At 36.4% G+C, this 6,539-nt stretch overlaps 1 pseudogene; it reads right to left on the bottom strand.

The window, feature by feature from the left end:
• Positions 1–5,569: 5,569 nt before the first annotated feature.
• On the bottom strand, positions 5,570–6,313 carry LOC103727318 (annotated as a pseudogene).
• Between the last annotated feature and the right edge of the window lie 226 nt (positions 6,314–6,539).

The following is a 6,539-nucleotide window of genomic DNA, read 5'->3' as shown; positions in this document are numbered from 1 at the left end:
ATTGAATATAAAATGTCAAAGATAGAGGACATTATTTTATTGTGGAGGTATGATCATGATTTAGTCTATCATTCAACTTAAAATTTATCAGAAAAAGCAGAGGTGGAGAGAAACTGAAGTATGCTCTTTTATGTTTTGTATTTTGTAAGTTCTAGTATGTCCTAAGATAATATACAGATAAGTTATAATTCATTGTTTTCTAAAGGACTGAATTAAGTCAAGATTTCTACTTATATACATTTCAGAATCAGAATACAGAAGCCTGAAACAGATAAGATTTAAGAAATAATATAAAACCAAAGAGTCTCACAGAAACTGCTTGTAATATTTCAATACGAATGTAATGTTCTGTTAAATCGAATGCCTTTGTTTGTTGTTATAGAAGATCAGCTTACACTCTATGCAGACCTGCAGTGTGTAGCGTTCTTTCACTTACCGTGTCTCTTTTATTCTTATAACAACTGTATAAACTAGTCAAAAGCCACTGAAAGTACTATTTCTCAGATAAAGAAATTGGACTCAATTATTAAGGGTTTAAAAGGCCACTTGACTCTTAACCACAAGTCATTTGCATGTTCCACCGTGATGTTATTTTGAGAAGGTTCATGTTACTTTGGATTTGATTCTTTTATCCTATTATATTTATTAGATCGGGGTACATAGTTACACAAGGATTGATAGTAAGTCTATAGATACATATAATTATGCTTTAGTGCACTTTATTCTTTATTTTTAGAATACTAAAATCATAACATAAAATAACGCCTATGGTCTGCACCTTTTTCACATTTACCCTCTTAGACCACTTTCCCTGTAGAAAGAGCAGTTCCTTTGAGTATAGCTGTTGAGGGAGTGTATTATCTGTGGAAGGCTTGAAACAAGGTTACATTAAGAAATCAAGTTGTAATTCAGTCTCTCTTTTATTATTTGTAGAGGGAAGCAGTAATGAATAATGCCAATTTAGAAGTAATCTTCCCTGCCCTGGTGGATGGATCTCATCCCCATAACCCACTCCACCACTGCTTTCCATTGTGCTCTCCCATGTATCACATCTGACACTTGAATTTTCTTATCAGAGTCACTCTCAAATAATCTATGCCATATAGTTAAACACAGGCAAGTATTTGCTGTGACAGTGAGAAACAAAACTCATGGAACATATGTGTTTTTATCTTCTTGGTAATGCCCTTTCACCTTTATAAAATATTCATATAGTTTAATTTCAAAGAACCTTATAATACTTACCTGACAAGTTAAGTTTACAAGTGTGACAGAAAACAATGAATGGAATGAATGGGTGGAAACCTGGCCTGTGGCCATAGTGTACATGGTATATGTCCATGATTAAAACCATAACAGTGAAGTTCACACATTTAAGTGTGAATATAATACAAAAAGTGTCTTGCAAACCTGTGAAATAGTAACACACACATACACTATATATATATAGCATTGCAGTCAATAAAACTTGGAGAAATCACTAACATAAAGCCTCCCTTTTTGTTAAAGTTAATGATATACTTGTTTTAGAGAAAATCTTTAACATATGTTGTGATATCAGCAAACAGTTGGCAATATCTGTAACTGTACCTGTGGATAAGGGGAACACTTGTAAACTCCTATATCTGGTAACTGTGGACTAGATAAGCCAACTAACATTTCTGCAAAGACTACTAGAAAAGATGAACAAATCTAAAAATATATTTTATGGCATTTCAGAGATAACAAAATAGTAAAGAATTAGTATAATAAAATTTCACAGAAAATTCAAGCCTATGGAAGTGAAGTCAGTGTTTTGGGGCTGTTCATTCCATAGCACTTTTTCTTGTTTCAGTGGTAGTAAAGAGCCTGATATTTAATGGTGTTCTGAGTGTATCGCTAAGAGAATGGCATAGGGATTAGATTTCAAGACAACCTTGGGAAAGCCTGGTGAAAGGTCTCCATACAAAGCCAGTCATGAACACTAGGACTGTAGGTATAATGAGCCGCAAAGATAGTGGCATCAACAGAAAAAAGACTTTTTTCCCGTGTCACGGTTGTATGAAGAGTTGTAAATAATCATATTCAAAATTTCAATGAACTCAGGAAACTACCAAACTAAAACTAGGAACTAAATGAACTATGCCTAACTAGAGAGCTCATGAACTGGAAATAAGAGAGAACATGAAGATAGTATATACTGAGGGGTCTGGAGAGATGGCTCAGTATGTAAAGTGGTTGCCAGCATGCATGAGGACTTGAATTCCGATCCTTAGCAACCCTATATAAAACCAGAATGCTAGGGCGTGGGAATTGGGGAGGGTAGGTAAGAGGTCAGAGATAAGTGGTGGCATATATTGTGTTTGTAACTATAGTGCCTATGGATCTCTTGAGCAAACTGACCAACCAATCTATCCCAGTGAATTCTAAGTTCAGTAAGAGAGCTTGTCTCAAAACATAAGGTGCAACATGATAGAGGAAGGCACCTGATGTCAACTTTTGGCTTTCACATGCACACAGATACGCACACACACACACACACACACACACACACACACACACACAGGCTCCCCGCAAAGTGGAAAAAAGAATTTTACGTACACACACACTGTTTATCTTTGTTTTTGATTTTTGAGACAGGGTCTCCCAGCTGGCCTGGAGCTTACTATGTAAACCAGTGGACCAGGCTGGCCTCCATTTCACAGGGATCCTCTTGCCTCTGCATCCCGAGTGCTAGTATTAAAAGCATGGGCCACCATGCCTGGAATAAGAAGTGCATATTTTGATTTAAAGGAAGAAAATAGATGAACAAAAACAACAAAGAACAGACATTATTAGATAAAACATAAGCTAAGTTCTAGAATTAAAGAGTGAAGACCATAAAATTAAAAGATAAGGGACACATGAATAACATTAAAATGCAGGAAATTCAAGAGAGAAAAAGATATATGCAAGCACTAATCAAAAGAAATGTGTCATTAACTACTAACAGATGAAGTAGACTTTAAAGAAGAGATGTATTGTGAGAGGGGAAAACAATCTCATAATAACAAACATTTGATTTACCTGGAAAATAAATTCTAATTGATATGCATGATTTCTAGACTATCAAGTAAATGAAAGTTATGGTAAGAAGCTGATAACATTCAACAACAAATGCAAATACTATTTGAGAAAAATCTTTAAAGTAACACATGAAATTTATAGGAAAAAATAAAGGCTATAAGTAAAATTCCATAAAAACCTCAACCAAATTTTAAAGTTTAATTATTTCATGCCTATTAGTCTTTCATGTTGACTAGCTAATTCATTCTAAATTTAACACTTGAACTCACATTAATCACAATAAAATTGAGCTAGAAATCAATATAAACTTCTAAAATCTTTTCCTTGTTTTGTGGAAAACCAGAAAGGCAACTAACCAATAAACCAAATATCAAATTAAAATGGAAATTAGAAAATATTTAGAAATAAAAAGTGATAACACTGCTAGCAATAAAAGGAAAGTAAGAAACACAAACTTTGTGACAATGGCTTTAAATATTTAGAGCAAAAGAGAAAATATAAGAATTCTATAGAAATTTCCATAGTATTTTTTTAGTTCTACTGTGCATTTATTTTTAAAGAAAAAGAAAACAAAAGTCAGAAAACACATGGCCCAGCAAATAAATTCAAACCTTTTTCATGTTTGATAATAGTATAATTTATGTTTTTGAAAAAATATAATATTTTTATTTTATGTGTATGAGTGTATGCCTGCATGTTTGTAAGTGCACTTGTGTTGTGCAATGCCCATAGAGGTCAGAAGAGGGCATGCAATCCCCTGGAACTGGAATTATGGACAGTTGTTTTGAGCCATCATGTGGGTACTGGGAGCTGAACCTGAGTCTTCTGCAAGAGCAGCCAGTGCTCTTAATCACTGACCCATGTCTCCAGCCCCCGAATCTACATTTTTAAAGTTTTTCTATACGCCATGTATTGTGTGATTTGAGTAAATGCTATTATTCATGAAACAAACCTTTCCCAAGTTAAAGTAAAAACAAGTATTAATAAGCTTTTACCTTGTAGGACAGGGACAAGCACAAGCAAACTCTATTCCATGCAAAAAGGATCAATATTCTTGTTTCCTTAACCTTATTTCTCAAAACTCATAGTAGTCTGAGGAAATTTAATGACACTGTTTTTTTTTTTTTTTTTTTTTTTTTTTTCTCCTTGTCATGTTCCAGGGTGAAGTAGCTGATATATACTCCCAGTCTCTGGTACCTGGGAACACAGGTATCAGTCCTTAGCTTACGGATCAGCTCCATGCCCTTTTTTCTTAGAATAAAATATGTGTGCTTGGGGTCAAAATCCACAGTCTAGAAAGTTCTTGACTTCTCTGATTCTTCAGAGGGTACAGTTACCCTGAAAATAAGACAAGTAAAAGAAATTTCTTTTTTGTAACCACTTCCCAGGAGCTCTATTTCTAATTAAGGAAGTCATGGCAGTTACAATAGTAGAGATCAGAAAACCTAGTCCATCGGATCCTCTCCCAGGTACCAGCCCACTGCAGAACTTCATATTTTCAATCTTAAAATGGAACAAAATGTGTGGTCTAGCACTGATAAGAGAATTTACGGGCTTAATGAGATTACACCAAATGCTTTATCGCTCAGAAAACAGACATTTGCCACTTTGTGTTGCGTATCCTCTGAAGTTTAGTAGCTCTATGGACTTTCTAATACCACATAATTCTCAACATATCCCTGAACGGTAATTATAATTTCATTCAACATATGAGTTGATAGTGAAAACAGGTTGAATGAATTATTAAGGTCAAAGAGCTACAAAAGGGCACACTCAGTATTCAACCCCATGGAACTTCCAGGAGAGACTGTCCTTTTCCTTTCTGCTCACAGCTAACACAATAGCGTTATTCCATGTCCCTAAGAAGGGTGGTTGAGAGTGAGAATGAGGAGTGGGGAGCAATCACCCAACCACCTGCTTTGGAAAACAAAAAACAAAAAACAAAAATGCCTTGATAAAGTCAGTACTTGCATTTTAGAAACCCTGGCCTTCCTACATGGTTTTTAGCTTTTACTAATCCAAATGCAAGGTAAAAAGTTAAAACAATTTTCGGATGCCAGACTCTGACATGCCACCATATTCAAGCTTCCATTTTCAGCTCTATTCCACTGAGTGATCAAGCATATAAACAAATCACAAATGGCAGGAAACAGGAAAAACAAGGATGCCATTTGTGTTAGGGATAAAGCTGGGAAACAACAGAACATTATTTTAAAAACAGAAAAAAAAAGTTTTCACAGTAGCCAATTTTCCTCCTCAGGCAGTAGGATGCATTTCTTTTTGTAACCTTAGTACAGTCATGTTTCCTCTTTACAAAACTCATTCTCCCAGTCTAAACAGATTATTTCCTTGCATTAATCTATAAATTGCATTACTAAAAAGGTAGCTATACACACCAATTTCTAACCTCTTAAACGTCCTGCACAATAGATTTTAATGACTGGAATTGCTCAGAAAAGCATCACTGCCTCAATTGCAGTATGATTTGGTAGTCAATATTCATCTCTTCCAGTAAAAGTGGGTTTCATCGATCAAGAGAACGCTTCTAAGCAGCTTCTGAGCAAATGTTTCTAAGTTGATCACAGCTCTGGGGTCTCACTCCTCAAAATGGCAAGGCCAGTCACAATCATGTTAGTTCCTGCCTCTGCACGTTTATGGAAAGTGCCGGGACCTACTCCGTATTGACCTCTATATCCAAAGTTGGAAGCTGGGTCCTCAACCAGCCATCCTTAGGCATCATATCTTCGATGAATTTCTGCTCTCCAAACAGCGGGTTCTACTGCCATTGTCAAGGATATATTGATTTGATTTGCCCCTGGGATCAAATAGTCAACTGCAGTTCCTGGTTTGATGGCAAGGTCAGTCTTCACCCTATTCTCTTGAATGTCTTTTGAAGGACCTGGGGTTCTCTGTTGCCTCAAGATGAAAAGTATATTGATTGGCACCTGCCATGGCCACTGGCTTTACCTACTGCTCTGGCCTCAACATCATCATGTGCATGTCAGAGAAAGGCTCCTGGCTCTGTTGTTTCCAGGGCTTTCTAACTCAGGGTGGTCAAAGGTGATGTTAGGAACAAAATGCAAAAAATAAAATAAAATTTAAAAAGAAAGAAAAACTTGCCTTTCTATAAAGAAAGCTACTGGTCCATAATACCCAGGTGAAGGTTGCTGCCTCATACCCCTGAGTCCAGCACGTGTGGGTACTCAGCCCCCAGGTTGACCAGCTCACTGTTGAGGATGGATAGGCTGATCTGGAAAGCTGATGCCATGGTACTAGATCCCTAAAGTATGGGGCCTTCGAGAGCTCAGGTTGGCCAAGTTGGCACTTGAGTTGGGAGTACAGGGAAGGCTCTGTCCATTCCCCCATACAATCTTCTGGACTCTACCTCCTTAGTACTTTTGACTGACTTTTTAAAAATTAGTGTACTGATTTTAATTAGTGCAGTTTGCTGCTGCACTGTAGATGCTAAGCTCACTGTGAGCTTCCAAGGATTT

This window comes from Nannospalax galili, unplaced genomic scaffold (genome assembly GCF_000622305.1).
Source record: "Nannospalax galili isolate Female #2095 unplaced genomic scaffold, S.galili_v1.0 scaffold87, whole genome shotgun sequence".
Classification (NCBI taxonomy): domain Eukaryota; kingdom Metazoa; phylum Chordata; class Mammalia; order Rodentia; family Spalacidae; genus Nannospalax; species Nannospalax galili.
This window is presented reverse-complemented; position numbering and strand designations above follow the sequence as displayed.